At 37.1% G+C, this 24572-nt stretch overlaps 1 pseudogene; it reads left to right on the top strand.

Annotated features, from left to right (window-relative positions):
* Positions 1-2023: 2023 nt before the first annotated feature.
* On the top strand, positions 2024-3408 carry LOC103009117 (ornithine decarboxylase-like; annotated as a pseudogene).
* Positions 3409-24572: the final 21164 nt, after the last annotated feature.

A 24572-nucleotide genomic window follows, 5' to 3' on the forward strand; every position in this document is an offset into this window, starting at 1 on the left:
ATATAGGGGTAGACAGCAAATATAGGGGTCTTGTTTTTGTATCCATTCATTCAGTCCATGTCTTTTGGTTGGAGTGAGATGATCATATGGTTTTTATTCTTCAGTTTGTTAATGTGGTGTATTACATTGATTGATTTGCGTATATTGAAGAATCCTTGCATCCCTGTGATAAATCCCACTAGATCATGGTGTATGATCCTTTTCATGTGTTGGTGGATTCGGGTTCCTAGTGTTTTCTTGAGGAATTTTATGTCTGTGTTCATCAGTTATATCAGCCTATAATTTTCTTTTTTTTATGGTATCTTTGGTTTTGGTATCAGGGTGATGGTGGCCTCATAGAATGAGCTTGGGAGTGTTCCTTCTTCTGCAACGTTTTTGGAAGAGTTTCAGAAGGATAGGTGTTAACTGTTCTCTAAATGTTTGAGATAATTTACCTGGAAGTCATCTGGTCCTGGATTTTTGTTTGTTTGAATTTTTTAAATCGCACTTTTAATTTCAATACTTTTGATTGGTCTGCTCATATTTTCTATTTCTTCCTCGTTCAGTCATGGAAGGTTGTACCTTTCTAAGAATTTGTCCATTGCTTCTAGATTGTCCATTTATTGGCATATTGTTTGTAGTAGTCTCTTATGATCCTTTTTATTTCCGTGGTGTCCATTGTAACTTCTCCTTTTTCATTTCCAATTTTATTGATTTAAGCCCTCTTCTTTTATTTATTTATTTATTTTTTTGATGAGTTTGGTTAAAAGTCTATCAATTTTGTTTATCTTTTCAAAGAACCAGCTTTTACTTTCATTGATCTTTGCTAATGATTTCATCATCTCTTTCATTTATTTCTGTTCAGATCTTTATGATTTCTTTCTTTCTACTATCTTTAGGTTTTGTTTGTTCTTCTTTCTCTAGTTGCTTTAGGTGTAAGGTTAGGTTGTTTATTTGATATTTTTCTTGTTTCCTGAGGTACGTTTGTATTCGTATAAACCTCCTTCTTAGAACTGCTTTTGCTGCATTCCATAGGTTTTGATCATCGCGTTTTCATTGTCATTTATCTCTAGGTAGTTTTTTATTTCCTCTTTGATTTTTTTCAGTGATCCATTGGTTGTTTAGTTTATTCTCCATGTGTTTATGATTGTTAGTTTTTTTTTTTTTTTTCCTGTCAGTTATTTCTAATCTCCTTACGTTGTGGTCAGAAAAGATGCCTGATATGATTTCAATTTTCTTAAATTTATTGAGACTTGATTTGTGGCCCAAGACGTGATCTATCTTGGAAAATGTTTCATGTACGCTTAAGAAGAAAGTGTATTCTAGTGCTTTCGGATGGAATATTGTATAAATATTGGTTAAGTCCATCTTGTCTAATGTGTTATCTAAAGCCTATGTTTCCTTATTGATTTTCTGTTTGGATGATCTGTCCATTGGTGTCAGTGGGGTTTTAAAGTCCCCCGTTATTATTGTATTACTGTCTATTTCTCTTTTTATGGCTGTTTGCATTTGGCTTATATATTGGGTCCTCCTATGTTGAGTGCATATATATTTGTAATTTTTATATCTTCTTGGATTGATCCTTTGATCATTATGTAGTGTCTTTCCTTGTCTCTTGTAACACTCTTTATTTTAAAGTCTATTTTTGATCAGTTCCCTCAGCCTCCACTGCTGCTGCCCCTCTGCCAGCACTTGGTGCCGCCTCGGGCTGGTTGTCCTCTGCTGGAGGGAGCAAGGCAGTGGGCAGCTGGGAGGGTGGCTGACGGGGGCGGTGGGGACAGAGGCAGGGTGGCCAGTGGTCCTGAGTGCTCGGTGGTGGTGGCATCTCGCTTCCATGCGGTCTACCCGTGGCACCCGTGTGCTCTAAGGTGGACAGCAGATTATACATTTATCAGAACATTTTCACTGCTGCACTGAGGGCACACACATCTTCAGTGGGACTTGGAATTCCTGGAGAATTGCCTTTGTGAAAAACTGGCATAATTTCTTTAAATTCCATCTCTTAGTTTCCCATTTTGTTGTTTCAAAAAGATATCAAGAAACCATGAATAACTTTAGTAATGAAGTTTGACTGCCATTTCTTGGATGAAGGTTTTACTGCCAAGGACATTCTGGACCAAAAAATTAATGAAGTTTCTTCTTCTGATGATAAGGATGTCTTCTATGTTGCAGACCTGGGAGACATTGTAAAGAAACATCTGAGATGGTTTAAAGCTCTTCCTTTGAGTCACCCCCTTTTATGCAGTCAAATGCAATTATAACAGAACCATAGTGAAGACCATACCTGCCATTTGGAAGGGATTTGATTGTGCCAGCAAGACTGAAATCCAGTTGGTGCAGAGTCTCAGGATGCCTCCAGAGAGGATTATCTATGCAAATCCTTGTAAATAAGTGTCTCTGATTAAATATGCTGCCAATAATGGAGTCCAGATGATGACTTTTGATAGTGAAGTCGAGTTGGTGAAAGTTGCCAGGGCACATCCAAAGGCCAAGTTGGTTTTTCAGATTGCCACTGATGATTCCAAAGCAATCTGTCACCTCAGTGTCAAATTTGGTGCCACACTCAAAGCCAGCAGGCTTCTTTTGGAATGGGCAAAAGAACTAGATATTGATGTCACTGTTGTCAGCTACCATGTGGGACATGGTTGTACTGATCCAGAGACCTTCGTTCAGACCATCTCTGATGCCCACTGTGTCTTTGACATGGGAGCTGAGGTTGGTTTCAACATGTTTCTGCTTGATATTGGTTGTGGTTTTCCTGAATCTGAGGATGTAAATCTTAAATTTGAAGAGATCACCAGTGTACTCAACCCAGTGTTGTGCAAGTATTTTCCAACAGATTCTGGAGTGAGAATCATAGCTGAGCCAGGAAGATACTGTGTTGCCTCAGTTTTCACTCTATCAGTTAATATCATTGCCAAAAAACTCATCTTAAAGGAACAGACAGGCTCTGATGATGAAGATGAGTCAATTGAACAGACATTTATGTATTATGGGAATGATGGAGTATAGGGATCATTCAACTGCATCCTCTACGACCATGAACATGTGAAGCCTCTTCTGCAGAAGAGATCCAAACCAGATGAGAAGTATTATTCATTCAGCATCTGGGGACCGACCTGTGATGGCCTGGATCGTATTGTTGAGCACTGTAACTTACTTGAGATGAATGTGGGCGATTGGATGCTGTTTGAAAACATGGGTGTTTACACTGTCACTGCTGCTTCTACTTTCAATAGATTCCAGAGATCGACCATCTACTATGTGATGTCAGGGCCAACATGGCAACTGATGCAGAAAATCCAGAACCATGACTTCCCACCCAGAGTAGAGGAGCTGGATGTTGGCACTCTGCCTGTGTCCTGTGCTTGGGAGAGTGGAGTGAAATGGCACTCAGCAGCCTGTGCTTCAGCTTGTATTAATGTGTAGATACCATTCTTGTAGCTGTTAACTGTGAGTTTAGCTTGGTTTAAGGGTTTGGGGGGGGGGACCATTTAACTTAATTACTGCTAATTTTGAGATGTCTATGTGAGTAGTGTTGACACAGATGCAACAATGTGGAAGACTAGGTGATGGGGTCACACTTAACTGTGGTCCTATGGAAACTATTTGAATATTTGTTTTATATAGATTTTTATTCACTTTTCAAACATGCTACTAAAGCATGCCCTTCAACTGCTTAGCAAGCATTTGTATCTTGTGCATTAGCAGAATGGCCCAGAAGCTTAGTGTTGTGACCTGTTTTAAAATAAATAAATAAATAATCTTAAAATAATTAAAAAAAAAAAAATAAAGTCTATTTTGTTTGATACGGGTATTGCTATTCCAGCTTTCCTTTGGTTTGCATTTGCATGGAACACCTTTTCTCATCCTCTCACTTTCGGTCTGTATGTGTCCCTAGATCTGAAGTAGGTCTCTTGTAGACAACATTTATATGAGTCTTGTTTTTGTATCCATTCATCCAGTCTATGTATTTTGGTTAAAGCATTTAATCCATTTACATTTAAGGTAATTATCAATACGTATGTTCCTACTGACAGCTTCTTAATTGTCTTGGATTTGTTTTTGCAGGTATTTTTTTCTTCCCTTCCTCTTTTGTTATCTTCTTTGTGATTTGATAACTATCATTCTTGTTGTGTTTGGGTTACTTTTGTGTGTGTGTGTGTGTTTCTATTGTAGTTTTTTGATTTGCTGTTCCCATGAGGTTTTGATATAGCAGTCTATATATGTAAAGGTTGTTTTAAGTTGCTTGCCTCTTCCCCACCTAGAGAAGTTCCTTTAACATTTGTTGTAAAGCTGGTTTGGTGGTGCTGAATTCTTTTAACTTTTTCTTGTCTGTAAAGCTTTTGATTTCTCTGTCGAATCTGAGCAAGAGCCTTGATTGGTAAAGTATTCTTGGTTGTAGGTTTTTCCCTTTCATCTCTTTACATATATTGTGTCACTCCCTTCTGTCCCTCAGGATTTCTGCAGAAAAATCAGCTGATAATCTTATGGGGATTCCCTTGGATGTTATTTGTTGCTTTTCCCTGTTGCTGTTAATATTTTTACCTTTGTCTTTAATTTTTGTCAGTTTGATTAATATGTGTCTCAGCACTTTCCACCTTTGGTTCATCCTGTATGGGACTCTCTGTGCTTCCTGGACTTGAGTGAGGGTTTTCTTTTCATGTTAGGTAAGTTTTTGGTTACAATATCTTCAAATATTTTCTTAGGCCCTTTTTCTTTCTCTTTTCCTTCTGGGACTCCTATATGCAAATGTTGGTGTGTTTAATGTTGTCCCAGATGTCTCTGAGACTGTCCTCATTTCTTTTCATTCTTTTTTCTTTATTCTGTACTGTGGCAGTGATTTCCACTACTCTGTCTTTCAGCTCACTTATTAATTCTTCTGCCTCAGTTATTCTGCTATTGATTCCTTCTAGTGTATTTTTCGTTTTAGTTATTGAATTGTTCACCTCTGTTTGTTTCTTCTTAAACTCTTCTAGCTCCTTAGTAAACATTTCTTGTATTGTCTTCATCTGGGCCTCCATTCTTTTTCTGAGATTTTGGATCATCTTTACTATTATTACTATGAAGTATTTTTCAGGTAGATCGCCTATCTCCTCTTCATTTAGTTGTTCTTGTAGGTTTTTATTTTGTTTCTTGGTTTGCATCATATTTGTCTGCTGTCTCATTTTGTCTAACTTTCTGTGTTTGTGGTCTCCTTTCTGCAGGCTGCAGGATAATAGTATCTCTTACTTCTGGTGTCTGACCCCTGGTGGCTGAGTTTTTGTCTGGGGTCTTGTACTGGCTTCCTGGTGGGAGGGCCTGGTTCCTGCCCTCTGGTAAGTGCAGCTGTGTCTTGTCCCTCTGGTGGGCAGAGCCATGTCAAGTAGTGTGCTTTGAGGTAGCTGTGAGCTCAGGACAATTTTAGGCAGCCTCTTTTCTGATGGATTGGGCTGTGTTCCTTTCTTGCTGATTGTTTGGTCTGAGGCATTCCAGCTATGGAGCCTGTAGGCTGCTGGGTGGGGCTGGGTCTGGGTGCCAAAATGTGGACATCCAGGAGATCTCACTCTGATCAATATTTTCTGGGGCCTCCAATATCAGTGTCCTTGCCCCACACTGAACTACAGTCAACCCCCACCTCTCCAGTAGACCCTCCAAGGCACCTAGTTAGATCTAGTCCCGCTTCCTGTAGAAGTATTTCTTTGTGCTGTGTTGCAGTGCAATTGAGTTCTTGTGTACATTCTCCAAGAGTGGTGTCTATGTTTCCCCAGCCCTGTGGAGCTCCTGCACTCAGGTACTGCTGTCCTTCAAAGCCAAATGCTCTGGGGGTTCTTCCTCCCAATGCCTGACACTCAGGCTGTCTTCAAGGGCTATATGTATGTGGGAAGGTCCCTGTGTAGCCCATGTGGGTTTAATATTTTTTTGGTGAAAGGGCTGCTTTTAGTATGGATGTCTGCCACCTCTTTCTTCAGTGTATGCTGGTCTTTATCCCCTTGATAGGAGGTGTGACTGATGTGGTTACCTGAGCCTGCAATGAATTTTGAGTGAGCTCTTCCCTTTGTTCTGTGGTTGTTACTGTCCTGTCAGGGGTGGGGTCTGCTCCCTAGTTTTTGGAGTAAAGACCCCCAGATCTGTTTCTGAATTGTTTCTGATCTGCAGTGTGAAGTAGGCAGGATTGGAGCACTTCCCCTGGGAAAGAAGCCACTGAGCTTTCCTCCTCTGGAGCTGTTCACCTGTAAGTGTTCTCTGTTGTGTCACTTTTCACCCATCATGCTGGCTCACGAATTACACTGTTGGGATTTCCTTAGTGGTCCAGTGGTTAAAACTTCACACTTCCAAGGCAGAGGACATGGGTTCATTCCCTGGTGAGGGAATTAAGATCCCATATGCCACTTGGCATGGCCAAAAAAAACAAGAAAACAAATTGCACTGTTGTTGGAACTTCTCTCAGTTCCACCTTAACTGTGGGTATGCTGGCAATTGGCCCTGGTGTCTCTCAAGCATTGTTTTCACCAGGCCACCAGCACAGATCCACCAAAGTCAGGTCCAAGGACTTCAGCAATCCTGTACCTGGACCCACTGTGGGAGGTTTGGGAGGAGCTCAGATTCTGGCCTCATCCAATCCCCATGTGTATGTGCTCACAAAGTGCACAGGTGCTAAAGCCAGACCTGTCTCAGCTGAGGGAGCACTCTTCAGTTTGGATGTCCTGCAGGCACTGAGTTTACAAAGCCAGCAGTGGTGGTGTAAATCCGAGGTTCCCACAGCTGTGAGGAGAGATTTTAACTTTTCTTCCTTAGTTGCACAGCCCCTGGGGCTCTGCTGTGGTTTCATCCCCACCTCTACATGTGGGCCTCCACCAGCATCTGCTCCCAAGGCTGCCCTGGAGCACACACGATCCAGCAACCAGCCCTCATCCACACCAGCAGACACACGTCTCAGGCTGGGGTGCACAAGGCTGTGGCATGGACCATCCATATAGGTCTTACTCTGTCCTGCCTGCCACAGACCGGTTGCTGCACTCTTCTGTCCCAACTCATCTCCCTGCTGGTGAGAGTGCTTCCCTAGTTGCGGGACACTCTCCTCTCCTTCAGCTTCCCCCCAGGGGTGCAGGTCTCTCCCATTTCTTCTTTTCCTTTTTTCTTTCTTTTACACTACCCAGTTGTGTTGGGATTTTTCTTGTCATTTTTGGTGTCCAAAGTCCTCTGCTACTGTTCACCAGGCTTATGAGAGAAAACTGTTTCATTTGTAGATATATTCTTGATGTACTTATGGGGAGAGGTGAACTCAATGTCCTCCTATTCTGCCACCTTGATGTCATTTACTTTTATCAATCAAAATTGCCTTTCCTATTTTTTGTCATTTTCTCCTAAAACTGCTGGTAAAATAAACCTATATGACATTAAATTTTAATATTTTATTGAAGTGCAATTGACATAGTAAAATGAACTTTAGTTGTATAATTTGCTATGAATGTCTACATTTGTGTATGTATGTCAATGAAACATGACCACAATCAATATTATGAATATATTAACCATCCACAAAAGTTCTACATTCTGTCACAATTTTTAGTTTGCCTTTTCTATATTTTCATATAATTGGAATTACATTGTATGTGTTTTTTATGGTCTGGATTTTCCACAGAATAATTATTTTTACTTACATTCATGTTGTTCTGTTTATCAGTAGTCATTCATTTTTTTGCTAAATATCATCCCACTGCATAGATATTTCACAAATTGTTTATACATATAGCTGTCAATGACCATTTGGGTCATTTCCAATTTTAATGATTACAAATAAAGCTTCTCTGGATATTCATGCACATGTTCTTGTACAGCCATATGATTTCTTTTCTCTTTAGCAGATAGGTGAAGTAGATATAAGTTAACTTTTTAAGAAACTGACAATTTTCCGGAGTCATTGTACCATCTTTCTTTCTCTTTCCCTTTCTTTCCTTCTTTCTCTTTCTTCTTTTTTCCCCTTCCTTCTTTCCTTCCTTTCTTCCTTCCTTCCCCCCCACTTTCTTTCTCTTCCTTCTCCTCTCTCTCTCCTTCCCTCTCTATGGTGACTATTGACTCAGTTTAACTTTTTAGTCTTACTACTTTTTCCTATTTCCATATTAGTAACGAAAGCTTTATCTTACAAATAATACTTTGTTTTTCTCTGATGGTGTGTTGTTTTATAGCATCTGGCCCTTATGTGAGTTAATGAGTGTCTGTGTGTTTTCAAGGGATAGCATAACTTCTCAAATTCCAAAAATATGTATATTTATTACTTACAAATATTATTCTACTTACTTATTCTTTCATTTATCTGGTGTTCACTTTCTATTAGTTTATTTTGATCATTCTCTTGATTTCTTTTGACTATATCAATTGTTTTTTTTTTTAACATCTTTATTGGAGTATAATTGCTTTACAATGGTGTGCTAGTTTCTGCTTTATAATAAAGTGAATCAGCTATACGTATACATATATGTTCATGTCATTCCTGTCAAAGTCTTTTTTTTTTTTTAATTCAAACAGAAAGTCACAAAAATTATAATCATCCTCATCAGTTCACTCAGTCCCATGTAATTAATTTTTTTTTTCATCTTGATCTTTTGTTAGCACTTTTATGAGTTCATCAGTTTTTCATTAGAGTTCTGAAAATGCTTATTCATTCAGTTCAGCAGTACAGTCAGTTACCAGAAACCTGTACTTGTCAGAGTCTTTTCCATGAATTCCTTGAAGATGAAACCCTTTTATAGGAACATATTTGCAATAGCATCAGAGTACACCCAGAACTGTCTGTAAATGACAAAAGACTTAAAAATGACCACGGTTAAAGATTTGATGAAAGTTCATAATAATGCAATAGACAAGGAAATTTAGTTCTTTCTGAGATATACATTTTAAAGTAATAACTAGAATTATGACTTATAACATTATACCAGAACATATAAGATTATTAGAAATTTCATGTAATGTCTGAAACATTTATATTAACATATTTCCATACAAATAACCCAATGAAAGTTTAGTGTTAGTTGTTTTGTTTGTTTGTTTTTTTATACTACAGGTTCTTATTAGTCATCAGTTTTATACACATCAGTGTATACATGTCAATCTCAATCGCCCAATTCAGCACACCACCATCCCCACCCCACTGCAGTTTTTCCCCCTTGGTGTCCATATGTCTGTTCTCTACATCAGTGTCTCAACTTCTGCCTTGCAACCCGGCTCATCTGTACCATTTTTCTAGGTTCCACATACATGCATTAATATACGATATTTGTTTTTCTCTTTCTGACTTACTTCACCCTGTATGACAGTCTCTAGATCCATCCACATCCCAACAAATGACTCAATTTCGTTCCTTTTTATGGCTGAGTAATATTCCATTGTATATATGTACCACAACTTCTTAATCCATTCGTCTGTCGATGGGCATTTAGGTTGCTTCCATGACCTGGCTGTTGTAAATAGTGCTGCAATGAACATTGGGGTGCATGTGTCTTTTTGAATTATTGTTTTCTCTGGGTATAGGCCCATTAGCGGGATTGCTGGATCATATGGTAAATCTATTTTTAGTTTTTTAAGGAACCTCCATACTGTTCTCCATAGTGGCTGTATCAATTTATATTCCCACCAACAGTGCAAGAGGGTTGCCTTTTCTCCACACCCTCTCCAGCATTTGTTGTTTGTAGATTTTCTGATGATGCCCATTCTAACTGGGATGAGGTGATACCTCATTGTAGTTTTGATTTGCATTTCTCTAATAATTAGTGATGTTGAGCATCTTTTCATGTGCTTCTTGGCCATTTGTATGTCTTCTTTGGAGAAATGTCTATTTAGGTCTTCTGCCCATTTTTGGATTGGGTTGTTTGTTTCTTTAATATTGAGCTGAATGAGCTGTTTATATATTTTGGAGATTAATCCTTTGTCCATTGATTCGTTTGCAAATATTTTCTCCCATTCTGAGGGTTGTCTTTTTGTCTTGTTTATGGTTTCCTTTGCTGTGCAAAAGCTTTGAAGTTTCATTAGGTCCCATTTGTTTATTTTTGTTTTTATTTCCATTACTCTAGGAGGTGGATCAAAAAAGATCTTGCTGTGATTTATGTCAAAGAGTGTTCTTCCTGGGTTTTCCTCTAACAGTTTTATAGTGCCTGGTCTTACATTTAGGTCTCAAATCCATTTTGAGTTTATTTTTGTGTATGGTGTTAGGGAGTGTTGTAATTTCCTTCTTTTACAGGTAGCTGTCCAGTTTTCCCAGCACCACTTATTGAAGAGACTCTCTTTTCTCCATTGTATATCTTTGTCTCCTTTGTCATAGATTAGTTGACCATAGGTGCATGGCTTTATCTCTGGGCTTTCTATCTTGTTCCATTGATCTATGTTTCTGTTTTTGTGCCAGTACCTTATTGTCTTGATTCCTGTAGCTTTGTAGTATAGTCTGATGTCAGAGAGTCTGATTCCTCCAGCTCCGTTTTTTTCCCTCAAGCCTGCTTTGGCTATTTGGGGTCTTTTGTGTCTCCATACAAATGTTAAGATGATTTGTTCTAGTTCCATAAAAAATGCCATTGGTAATTTGATAGGGATTGCATTGAATCTGTAGATTGCTTTGGGTAATATAGTCATTTTCACAATATTCATTCTGCCAATCCAAGAACATGGTATATCTCTCCATCTGTTGGCATCATCTTTAATTTCTTTCATCAGCATCTTACAGTTTTCTGCATACAGGTCTTTTGTTTCCCTAGATAGGTTTATTCCTAGGTATTTTATTCTTTTTGTTGCAATTGTAAATGGGAGTGTTTCCATAATTCCTCTTTCAGATTTTTCAACATTAGTGTATAGGAATGCAAGAGATTTCTGTGCATTAATTTTGTATCTTGCAACTTTACCAAATTCATTGATTAGCTGTAGTAGTTTTCTGGTTGCATTTTTAGGATTCTTTATGTATAGTATCATGTCATCTGCAAACAGTGACAGTTTTACTTATTCTTTTCCAATTTGTATTCCTTTTACTTCTTTTTCTTCTCTGATTGCCATGGGTAGGACTTCCAAAACTATGTTTAATAATAGTGGTGAGAGTGGACATCCTTGTCTCATTCCTGATATTAGAGGAAATGCTTCCAGTTTTTCACCATTGAGAATGATGTTTGCTGTTGGTTTGTCGTATATGGCCTTTATTATGTTGAGGTAGTTTCCCTTTATGCCCACTTTCTGGAGAGTTTTTATCATAAATGGGTGTTGAATTTTGTCAAAAGCTTTTTCTGCATCTATTGAGATGATCATATGGTTTTTATTCGTCAATTTGTTAATATGGTGTATCACATTGATTGATTTGCGTATATTGAAGAATCCTTGCATCCCTGGGATAAATCCTACTTGATCGTGGTGTATGATCCATTTAATGTGTTGTTGGATTCTGTCTGCTAGTATTTTGTTGAGGATTTTTGCATCTATGTTCATCAGTGATATTGGTCTGTAATTTTCTTTTTTTGTAGTATCTTTGTCTGGTTTTGGTATCAGGGTAATGGTGGCCTCATAGAATGAGTTTGGGAGTGTTCCTTCCTCTGCAGTTTTTGGGAAGAGTTTAAGAAGGATGGGTGTTAGCTCTTCTCTAAATGTGTGATAGAATTCACTTGTGAAGCCATCTGGTCCTGGACTTTTGTTTGTTGGAAGATTTTTAATCACAGTTTCAATTTCATTACTTGTGACTCTTCTATTCACATTCTCTGTTTCTTCCTGGTTCAGTCTTGGAAGGTTATACCTTTCTAAGAATTTGTCCATTTCTTCCAGGTTGTCCATTTTATTGGCATAGAGTTGCTTGTAGTAGTCTCTTAGGATGCTTTGTATTTCTGCAGTGTCTGTTGTAACTTCTCCTTTTTCATGTCTAATTTTATTGATTTGAGTCCTCTCCCTCTTTTTCTTGATGAGTCTGGCTAATGGCTTATCAATTTTGTTTATCTTCTCAAAGAACCAGCTTTTAGTTTTATTGATCTTTGCTATTGTTTTCTTTGTTTCTATTTCATTTATTTCCACTCTGATCTTTATGATTTCTTTCCTTCTGCTAACTTTGGGTTTTGTTTGTTCTTCTTTTTCTAGTTCCTTTAGGTGTAAAGTTAGATTGTTTACTTGAGATTTTTCTTGTTTCTTTAGGTAGGCTTGTATAGCTATAAACTTCCCTCGTAGAACTGCTTTCGCTGCATCCCATAGGTTTTGGATCATCGGGTTTTCATTGTCATTTGTCTCTAGGGATTTTTTGATTTCCTTTTTGATTTCTTCAGTGATCTCTTAGTTATTTAGTAACGTATTGTTTAGCCTCCATGTGTTTGTGTTTTTTATGTGTTTCTCCCTGTAATTCATTTCTAATCTCATAGCATTGTGGTCAGAAAAGATGCTTGATATGATTTCAATTTTCTTAAATTTACTGAGGCTTGATTTGTGACCCAAGATGTGATCTATCCTGGAGAATGTGCCGTGAGCACTTGAGAAGAAAGTGTAATCTGTTTTTTTTGGATGGTATGTCCTATAAATATCAATTAAATCTGTCTGGTCTATTGTGTCATTTAAAGCTTCTGTTTCCTTATTTATTTTCATTTCAGATGATCTGTCCATTGGTGTAAGTGAGGTGTTAAAGTCCCCCACTATTATTGTATTACTGTTGATTTCCTCTTTTATAGCTGTTAGCAGTTGCCTTATGTATTGAGGTGCTCCTATGTTGGGTGCATATATATATTTATAATTGTTATATCTTCTTCTTGGATTGATCCCTTGATCATTATGTAATGTCCTTCCGTGTCTCTTGTAACATTCTTTATTTTAAAGTCTATTTTATCTGATATGAGTATAGCTACTCCAGCTTTCTTTTGATTTCCATTTGCATGGAATATCTTTTTCCATCCCCTCACTTTCAGTCTGTATGTGTCCCTAGGTCTGAAGTGGGTCTCTTGTAGACAGCATATATATGGTCTTGTTTTTGTATCCATTCAGCAAGCCTGTGTCTTTTGGTTGGAGCATTTAATCCATTCGCATTTAAGGTAATTATCGATATGTATGTTCCTATGACCATTTTCTTAATTGTTTTGTGTTTGTTTTTGTAAGTCCTTTTCTTCTCTTGTGTTTCCCACTTAGAGAAGTTCCTTTAGCATTTGTTGTAGAGCTGGTTGGGTGGTGCTGAATTCTCTTAGCTTTTGCTTGTCTGTAAAACTTTTGATTTCTGCATCAAATCTGAATGAGATCCTTGCCGGGTAGAGTAATCTTGGTTGTAGGTTCTTCCCTTTCATCACTTTAAGTATATCATGCCACTCCCTTCTGGCTTGTAGAGTTTCTGCTGAGAAATCAGCTGTTAACCTTAATGGAGTTCCCTTGTATGTTATTTGTCATTTTTCCCTTGCTGCTTTCAATAATTTTTCTTTGTCTTTAATTTTTGCCAATTTGATTACTATGTGTCTCAGCATGTTTCTCCTTGAGTTTATCCTGTATGGGACTCGCTGCACTTCCTGGACTTGGGTGGGTATTTCCTTTCCCATGTTAGGGAAGATTTCGACTATAATCTCTTCAAATATTTTCTCTGGTCCTTTCTCTCTCTCTTCTCCTTCTGGGACCCCTATAATGCGAATGTTGTTGTGTTTAATGTTGTCTCTGAGGTCTCTTAGGCTGTCTTCATTTCTTTTCATTCTTTTTTCTTTAGTCTGTTCTGCAGCAGTGAATTCCACCATTCTGTCTTCCAGGTCACTTATCCGTTCTTCTGCCTCACTTATTCTGCTATTGATTCCTTCTAGTGTAGTTTTCATTTCAGTTATTGTATTGTTCATCTCTGTTTGTTTGTTCTTTAATTCTTCTAGGTCTTTGTTAAACATTTCTTGCATCTTCTTGATCTTTACCTCCATTCTTATTCTGATGTCCTGGATCATCTTCATTATCAGTATTCTGAATTCTTTTTCTGGAAGGTTGCCTATCTCCACTTCATTTAGTTGTTTTTCTGAGTTTTTATCTTGTTCCTTCATCTGGTATATAGCCCTCTGTCTTTTCATCTTGTCTATCTTTCTGTGAATGTGGTTTTTGTTCCACAGGCTGCAGGATTATAGTTTTTCTTGCTTCTGCTGTCTGCCCTCTGGTGGTTGAGGGTATCTAAGAGGTTTGATGGGAGGCTCTGGTGGTGGGTAGAGCTGATTGTTTCTGTGGTGGTCAGAGCTCAGTAAAACTTTAATCCACTTGACTGTTGACGGGTGGGGCTGTGTTCCCTCCCTGTTGGTTGTTTTGCCTGAGGCAACCCAACACTGGAGCCTACCTGGGCTCTTTGGTGGGGCTAATGACCTACTCTGGGAGGGCTCACGCCAAGGAGTACTTCCCAGAACCTCTGCTGCCAGTCCTTGTCTCCACAGTGAAACAGAGCCATCCCTTGCCTCTGCAGGAGACCTTCCAACACTAGCAGGTTGGTCTGGTTCTGTCTCCCCCAGGGTCACTGCTCCTTCCCCTGGGTCCCAATGCACACACTATTTTGTGTGCACCCTCCAAGGGTGGGGTCTTTGTTTCCCCCAGTCCTGTCAAAGTCCTGCAATCAATTCCCACTAGGCTTCAAAGTCTGATTCTCTATGAATTCCTCCTCCCATTTCTGGACCCCCAGGTTGGGAAGCCTGACGTGGGTCTCAGAACCTTCACTTCAGTGGGTGGACTTCTGTGGTATAAGTGTTCGCCAGTCTGTGAGTCACCCACCCACCAGTTATGGGATTTGATTTTACTCTGATTGCACCCCTCCTACCGTCTCATTGTGGCTTCTCCTTTGTCTTTGGATGTGGGGTATCTTTTTTGGTGAGTTCCAGTGTCTTCCTGTCGATGATTGTCCAGCAGCTAGTTGTGATTCTGGTGTTCTCATAAGAGGGAGTGAGAGCACGTCCTTCTACTCTGCCATCTTGGTTCTTCCCTCGACTATATCAGTTTTATAAATTTTATTGTAGGCTCCTACTCCATAATGAAGGATTGAGTCATTAAAACAAGAAAAAGGTAAGTTTATAGCACTTTTATCTTCCTTTCCAGGCAATTATAAGAACTCTCAAAAAACAAGAGTTAAAAATATACAGATTAAGGTAGAAGCAATTTTAAATGCTTAACTCTAAAATAGGTAAAAGAAAGGTATTTACTATCTCGAGAAATAAAGTTGAAATTTGCATAAACCAGAAGGAATACATAAAGGGATAATTAAGTAACAAAGAGAAACAACATCTACTTCCAAATTCTACCAAGGATTTTATCATTATTTACATGTGTTTCAATAAACCCAATAGTATCAGTAGCATTAGAATTCTAGGAAACATAAACCGATTGATTGACAGTAATTACTTTTCACTAGTAGTCTTATAAAAAAGCCAAAAATATGCTTTTGGTAGAACAGTGTCCTGAAAATATCTCCTATACTGCTATGCTGCTGAGGTTAATATGCATCCTTTGACATTAACACAATGGTCTTACTCCTAGTTATCCAGGATGTTTGATTGTGAATGTTTTCAAAAAGAAACACTCCACAATACTCATCACAAACAACACAAAAGAAAACATATGTGCCTTTATATTTTAAAAGTTTTCACAGTTGGATTTTTGTTGACTAGTTAGAGGCAAAGATAATTGTCAAGAAGAAACTTCTTCTATTAAAATACAAGTATTAAATACAAATATTTCTGTGTAACCAACCACCTGAAATTTGGTGGCATAAGAAAGTAAGTGTTGTATTATGCTCCCAGATTTTGTGCATCAAAAATTTCTATAAGGTACACTGAGGATATCTTTTCCTTTTTCCATAATATATGAGACTTCAGCTGATAAGACTTGAATGAGTGGAGGTACTTTAAGAAGCTAGGGGGTTGAATTGTCTAGAGGCATCTTTACTCACATGTATGTTACCTGGATTGTGATGACTCCAAGTCTGGGATCAAATGGTACTCTCAAATGGAATTCTATATTCAGGTTTCATATTTGGTCTGGCTTCACAAGTGATACCTGGATTCCAGTGGGAGTATTCCAAGAAGCAGGAACCAAAGAGCATTTGTTCTAATATAATGATGCATGACCCTTCCTGACTTAGGTTCAGAATTTACCTATCAAGTCTTCTGCCCCATTCTATTAGTTACAAGTGAGTTACTAAGTCCAATTCATACTTAAGAGGCTTGAAAGAAGTAGACTTAAGTTCTTGAAATGCAAAAGAGCATGCGGGATAGGGGATGCCATTGTGTCCACCTTTGCAAAATAAAACCTCCCACAATATTCCAGAAATGTTTGACTGTTTAAAATCATATGTCTTTCACAAATAAGTTAAACAAGTACTTATTATCTGTCCATAATATCTGATTATGATAAGAAATTTAATAAAGAATTACACCCATAAGTAAAAAATAATAAATACAATTTGCCTGTGTAAGCTGTGACAGGTAGGCAAAAACCTTGATTACTCTACATTATAAAACAATAGAGCGAAAGCAATGCATATCAAAATTTGGATGAATTCAGATTTGCTTTCAATATAAGCTAAAGGCATAATAATCTGTTGTTTTAATTAATAATATAAATGTGAAACATGAATTAAACTTTAAATATCAGTAGTAAAAAAGAACCTTAATAGAAACCAAATGTCATAGAAGTAAGGAGTTATTAAATATAAACATAAAAAACAACTAGAAAACTGTTATCATGATAGATTTGGTTTACTGGTTTGAAATAAAAGATAAAAGAGATAAAGTTTAATAAAGGAAATGTTCCCAAATAACCAAAACTTAAAATGAGGAAGACATATAATCATTTATAAAGAAAATTTAGTAGTTTAAAGAGATAATTTTCACAAATTTCTCTCAATAAATTTGATGATTTCATTCTCATTAATTATCTTAGTTATATAAAAATATAAATAGAAAAAATAACTCAAGGAAAACTTTAAATATCTAAAGAGACTAATAACTATAAACTTTAGAAAAGATTCCAAAAATACTTTCAGGGATAAGTGGTATCTACATCACTGTAACTTGACTAAAGTAAGAAGGAGAAGGAGAGCTACCAGTGGCACTTACAAAGTTAGCATTATCTGAAACAATAAAAAAATGGAGATAATACACAATGGTATTAAACACTTTAATTTTACTTACACATATTGATGCAAGAATTCTAAGGATGATTTACCTCATAGAAGCTTATAGTATGTTAAAAGAATGATGAATATGCCATTAAGAACTGGGTTCATTCATGATTTGTAGCATTGTTAACATTAAGATATGTGTTCCTATATTTCACTTTGTTAAATTAAAAAAGAACATATTATATTTTCATATGTGCTGAAAACTCATTTAGATTCTCTGTTTTCACAAATGTTTCTGTATCTCTCTTGATTTTTTTCTCTGTCTTTTATCTGTTCCACTCTCTTTTAAAATTATTCATAATATCAATGGGCCGTAGGATGCTTATTGTCATCAATATTTTAACATTAGTCTTAGAAAACTAAAACAATATAATAATATATTCAAATAAGAAATATTAGAAATCTGCTAACAAAATGACAATTGTTTGCAAATGAATTGGATTTCTTCCTAAAATTTCTGAGACAATCAATTGAAAAGCCATTAGAGATAATGACACTTTATTATAATACATATTTAATATGATCAAATTAAAATGCAACTCTGCAATAACCATGTTTGAAAATATTTCTAGCAATACATTCAGTGTTCACAAAAAACTACCTATCATGTCATAACTAAAATGATAAGTGTTTGATATTATTAGAAAACCAATTGTTTAAATGCATAGTTAAAATAGACGAAAAATAAGATGATGTAAAGTATTATTCTATTTGATAAACTTGGATGTTTGTACAATACTTGGGAATAAATTACTATTCTCTAAAATTGACACATAAGCATGATCAATCTTTTATATGAATGCTATATTCACCAAAAAGTAAAAATAAAAATATAGAAGTAAATAAATTGTTTCCTCAAGTGTAGTAATGAGTAATTATACAAAGCTTAGAAATAAATTTGGAAATAATTGTAAGATGCTCATACTCTAAAATTAAACAAACAAAAAAAACACACAGTGAAATCTATCAGTTTCATAAAAGAAAGAAATGAGAGATTTTCCATGAAATTAGAGGCAATTACTTAGTGTAAATTGAATGTTAACACTACACAAGTGTATTATTTTAGTGAAATATCAAGCAAAATAACAAAGTTACATTTTATTTCAAATTTGGTAAAACACCATGACAGTTTGCAAATAGAGGATTAAACATACAGTAAAAGCAATGATATTTTTGAAAACTGCTCCTCTTGAAGTTTAATACACATGAAACTCTAAAATGAATATAAATATTAATTGTTAAACAACTAAAAAAGAAAACATGATTTTTTATTAGTGTATACCTTGGATAATAATTTCATCAAACAGAAATATAAATTCCTTGTGACATATTTTTAAACACACTTGCAGAGTTTTCAAAAACAATACTTGACATTAATAATTCATCAAAAATACCATGTAGAATATATTTTGCTTTGTTTTCTTATTCACAGTATTTAGAATTTACATTTTTTAATAAAAATGAATACTTTACAGTACTTTACGTCGCCATCTGTTGCCAAAAGTATTAGACTCCTTTCAGCTGTTTTCTTTGAAGGAAGAGTCTGGGGAAGACATGACAGGATGCCCTGAGGCAGTGCATCTCAAATTTCACCAACGTAGTATCCCTAACTCTGGAGAAAAGTAAACTTTCATTCCTGGTCTATTGCCTGAAGGGGTCTTCAACAAGCACCAACTTTTTCCAGAATTTCCTATTTTACCTAACATTTTATGAGAAATGTCACATTCTGCTACATAATATGTGTATTGGTGTAAAAATGTTTTAAATTGTTTTCATTAAATAAAATAAATGTTACCTGATTTGCATACAAAAACTTCCAAATTTTAAGTATTAGTTAATTGGAAAAAAAAAAGAGAAATATTTTACAGGCAAATAAGGTGATTCTCTAGGTCCTTGTAGCTTGCAAACTCTGAATTGATCAACTGTTATTCAGAACAAACATTTTTGGCTTTTGACTTGAATTGGTACAAACTGTAGTAATTAACCTTCATTCACAAAGTAATAATGTGGTCTCTAGTTACAAAGTGAAATAATCATGCTTGTGGTTTATATGTTATGTACTACATGATAGTTTTATGAAATTATACAGTTCAATCAATTATGCAGATCAAAAAATCTGTAGTTTTAAAGAATTAAACTTATAATCATTCCTTCCTATCACTATCACCTTTCTCATGTATTGTCATATTTCCTCTCATTTCTGCTTTATTTTCCATGTTTGGATGTTGTAGCCCATCTGCATTCCTTCACTTGGAAAGGAGACAAGAAAAATAAGATGCACACACACTCTAAGATATCACTTATCAGTTAGAAGCAACAAATTAGTTGTACACATAAACAATCTTATAAACACACTGCTGAAATGAACTTATTTCCAAAATGGAAAGAGACTCACAGACACAGAAAACAAACTTATGGTTACCAAAGGGAAAAGGGGAATGGGGAGAGGGATAAATTAGGAAGCTGAGATTAACATATACACACTACTGTGTATAAAATAGATATCAAACAAGCACCTACTGTATAGCAAAGGGAACTTATGTAATAACATATAGGGGAAAAGAATCGGAAAAAGAAAATACATATAACTGAATCACTGTGCTGTACAGCTGAAACTTACATGATATTGTAAGTCAACTATGCTTCAATTAAAAAAAATTTAAAAAACACTGCTGAGTAAAAAAAGTAACAGACAGAATTAGATCTATAACCAAGCACTATCTATGCAATGGAAAATGGGTACTTTCAGAACCATCTTTATTTCACAAGATCAATTTCAAACTAAAAATACACATATTTTCTTCCTATTAGATTATATAATTTATGAAATCTCTCAAGTAAAGTGAGCTTTTTGTTGCACTTCTGTCCAGCTTTGGTTATCATCCCACCTCTTTTATTCTTGAGGAGTTGTATTCTTCACAGTACCCTTGAAATTCATTATCACCATTCCCTTATTTTGCATTTTATTAGTTATGATAATGCTAAACTATTGCAAAAAATAGAGTTAAATTTATAGCAGATCTACAAAGAGAATCTATTCTTACTCACAGTTCAGAGAAGTGCTTTTGGATAGCAAGGGCTTCATTCCATGCATGGAGATTCAGGGATCTAGTCTCCTTGCATCCTTTTCACGTATGCTCCACTAAGGCTATTATAAAATTTTACTGTTGCCCTAGGATTACCTGGAGGGCAGGTTAAAACAGAGATTGCTTTTACCCCTCACACCTACCCAAGTATTTCTTATTTACAAAGTCAGAAGTAGGCCTGGAAACTTGCTTCAAGAATGTCCTCAAACGCTGTTGATACTGCTGCACACTTTGAAAACCTGTCCTAGCATATTGTCTGTGTCTGCACACAGCTGGGGGAGGTGGAAGGAAAATGTAGAGAGAGAACAACCACTCCTTACATCCAGGCCCTGAAATAATACTTGACACTGCTATTCATAATCTGTAGGCAAGAAAGATTTCATTGCGAGATGTAAGGGAAGGCTCTGAGGTAGTAAGTACGTCTACCTTACAAGACACTTCGAGACAGTAATTGTGTTCTCTGGAAAAAGGAGCGCAAATACTGTCAGTCATTCCCTCTGGGCACCAAACCCTGAATACTTCTTCACACAAAAGAAGAAATTCACCATCTCTTATGCAGGTTCAATTCAAGTCTTGTCTTAAAACAACACTTATCTCAGCCCAAAATCTATGAGTTATATTTAATCATCTCCATCAATTTGTAGCTCTTTGTGGTCCAGCCATCTATTTTTATATGGATATATATATATATATATATATATATATATATATATATATATATGACTGAAATCATTAAACTTCACATTCGGTGCCCATTTTGTGTTCAGCTCTCACCACCAATGCTGACAGGGATTGAATGGCAAAAAGTTGGGAAGATGTTAAATAGAGCATGGTTCTTATAAACAATATCGACAGAAGCAAAAAGAGTGCCACATAACACACCCAACCGTAAAAGATAAGAAAGCAAGAGCTAAAGATTCAGTCCCTTACTGAGAACTCACATCTGAGCTTGTTTTGAATACAGAACTCATTGGCATAAGAACTGGTCATCTCCCTAAAAAGAAGTACCCTAACACCACAGCAATTCTATACTGTAATGGTTTCCCCAGTCTCATCAAAGAAACCCACAGCCATTTACTCTGGGGATTCTATACTAGGCAAAACATCATTTCCAGATATTATGAGGACTATTCTACATAAGATCTGGTTGATCTAACACTCAGAGACACAATCTGTCATTATAGCTCCTTTGTTAGAATGGGAACTTAGGGAGAACAGATAGTAAATGAGGCCTTGGCTAAGGCTAGCTTTAGCCCTGCTGAGCCCACAGCCCCACCTAGTAGCCATTTCCTTAGTTGCCAAGTATGTAATTGGTACTGCTACACCTGCCAGTTGAAGTAACCCCTAAATTGATTCCTTGGCTTGTAGAGTAAGAGCTATCATATCAGGTAAAGCCAAATGAAACTCTGAAACTTCCTATTCACCCACAAAAGAACAGAACATTTGCAACAGAGATTTTTATAACTTTTGAGAAATAGCTCCTGGCATGTCACTGAACCCTAGTAGAGACAGAACACCTGACCATGGAGCAACAAGTGACAGTGCATCTGGAACTTCTTATTATGAGCTATGTTCTGCTAGACTCACCAAGTTAAAAATTCAAAAGTCCAATCAGCAGTCATAATTTGAGAATGCTATATCCTGGATTGAACTTGAACAGTCTCAAAAGGCAGAGATAAGCTTTGCATGAGTGGGTAGCCTGGACCCTCATATCACCACTAAAGTTACACAAATAAATCCTTCACAGCTCATCTTTGTTCATATGGGTGTTCCTGTAGGTTCAACTGAAGGAGAAGGAATAATTCCCAGGCTTAATATATGAATGGGCTGACTTAGTATGTGAGCTCAGACTGAAAATGAGTGGCATCAGCATTACAGCCACATTCAGCGTAGCTATGGATGACAGTGGAAAGAAAATGCTCCCATTGGGTGGAAGTGCTAACAGTGAGGTAGGACTCCTACTTTGTGTGGTAGCATAAGTGGCACAGGAATGCATGGCATGTGGAAGCGGACATCAACTGTGAAGATATTTGTATCACATTCTGATGTCCATCATAAAACAACCACCATAAAAGCAACACTGTATAACCAAGTAGACAGAATGCCTCAGTCACTTGAAGTTAGCCAAATTTCATATGCCATTTTGGGACTGGCCTGATAGGCACACAAATGGAATAATGGCTGTCGTGAAGGTTAATTACTACAGGCTTGGAATTAGCTTGAATTGTCTCGCTAAAGTTTGTGCGCAGCAATGACACTTAGCCAAGGCTTGAAACATTCTAATTAATAATGTTCTTTATAACCAAGGATCTGAAGAGTTTCCGGCTCATTTGTTCTAGCTTATCAGCATTGTTTATTGATAACAATAAGACTGGTGATTCCCACCTGGTCTTTGTGAGACCCTGGAGAACTCTGCTGTTAAAGCTGGTTATGTAGCAGAAATATGTTACATGGCCAGCACAAAATAAAAATCTCCAGCCACGATTCCATTTTGATTTCCCTAATTCCAAGGTGTTCCATGAACACATTGGTGGTTCTTGATCCAAGAAAAAAATTGCATCCATCCATGGCCCTTAGAGATGGGTTTCAATAGGATCCTACATCTGATGTCTCTGGATCCCTGGCTATGAGACAGCCTTTGGCAGTAATGCATATACTTACTTTAATGCTGTTGCTAACATACTATATCTTTTAATTGTAATAAACTATAGATTTGTAAGTATTTCATCTTGAATCTTGTGAGTCTTCTTTAACAATCAAACCCTGTTTAACACCTACTGTCAGTGCAGTGGGTGGCAGAAGCGAACACTATGAATTGGCTCAACAACATGGACTTGCACTTACTAAGACCAGTCTATCTGCCATCTCTTTGGAATGCCCAACCTGCCAGACACGGACCTATTCTGAGCCCATGATATGACACCATTCCTCAACTATAAGCTACTTGGTGGCAAATGGACAACATCGGGCCCTCACTTTTCCAGAAGAGCCAGAAATTTATCCTCATAGGTACTGAACTGTATTCCAGGTATGGGCTTGGCTTTCCTGCCTGCGGAGCCTTGGCCAACAATACTGCATGAGGGCTTAAGGATACCTATTCCATAGGCAGGGAATCTGTATTAAGTTTTATATTACTTCATTGCAAATTATTACAAACAGTGTATTAAAACAACATCTGTTTATTATCTCACAGTTTCTATAGATCAGAAGGCCAGTTACAGGTTAGCTGGATTCTCTGCTCAGGGTCTTAAAAATTAAGGTGTTGGTTGTATTCCTTCCTGAAGCTCAGGGCCTTCTCCGAACTTATGTGGTTGTTAGCAGAATTTAACTCCTTGCAGCTGTAGGATGGATGTCCCTGTGGCTGTCAGAAGGGGAGGCTCTCAGCTCCTACAGGCTGCCTGCTATTTCCTGTCACATCTATCTTAATGCCATGCTATTTTCTTTTTCAAGGCCAACAGAAGAGCATCTTCTGCAGCTTCAAATCTGATTTATTCCAACCCTTATGTCTAAACCCTCTTTTAAAAAGGCTCACCAGATTAGGTAAGGCCTACCACACACAGGGGAGTATATACTTGCCAGCTGGGGTAACCCATACATTGATTCTTGTGGATTCAGAGCTCTCATAGTGGGGAAAGCCAGATGAAACTCTGAAACCATCCCCTTTCCCCAGAAAGAACATAAAATCTCCAGAAAAGATTAATATGCCTTTTGAGAAACAGCTCATGGCATGTTACTGAATCTTAGTAGAGGTGGAATGTATGACCATGGAGCGACAAGTCACAGGTATCTGGAACTTTCCATTATAAGCTGTGTTCTTCCAGACCTATTAGGTTATGAATTCAGGAGGGCCTACAGGCAGTCATAAGATGAGAATGATGTATGCTACATTATATAATGTGTACAAATCAGGGGATGGGAATCTTGGGGATCATTTTAAATTGCTGCTTACCACAGGAGACCTGACAACATTGCATGCAACTGGGTGACTTGCTTCATAGCAACATTGGTGTGAGTGTGGGCCCATAACCGAGAGATCTGCTTTTTGTACCACCAGTATACTACTTAGAAGCAACTGGTCTTATGGAAGGCTGGAATAGCCTTCTAAGGGCAAAGGTTAAGCACCAGCTTAGAGGCAATCCTTTGAAATAATGGATTGCCATCCTTCAGGATATAGAATATGCTTTAAGTCAGAAGCTTCTGTATAGCTGTGTGTCCCCAAATGGGTGTGGAAACCAAGTGGTAGAAGTAGAAATGGCCCCACTTATATTATTCATAATGATGCACAAGGGTATTTAGTGCTTCCCATTCCTGCAACCGTGGGCTTTGCAGGGTTGGGTGTTCTTTCCCAAATGTGGCTCCTTCTTGCCACAGGACACAGCAAACTTCCCATTGACCATACCTACCACCTGAACACT

This window comes from Balaenoptera acutorostrata, chromosome 18 (assembly GCF_949987535.1).
Source record: "Balaenoptera acutorostrata chromosome 18, mBalAcu1.1, whole genome shotgun sequence".
In the NCBI taxonomy this organism is placed as follows: domain Eukaryota; kingdom Metazoa; phylum Chordata; class Mammalia; order Artiodactyla; family Balaenopteridae; genus Balaenoptera; species Balaenoptera acutorostrata.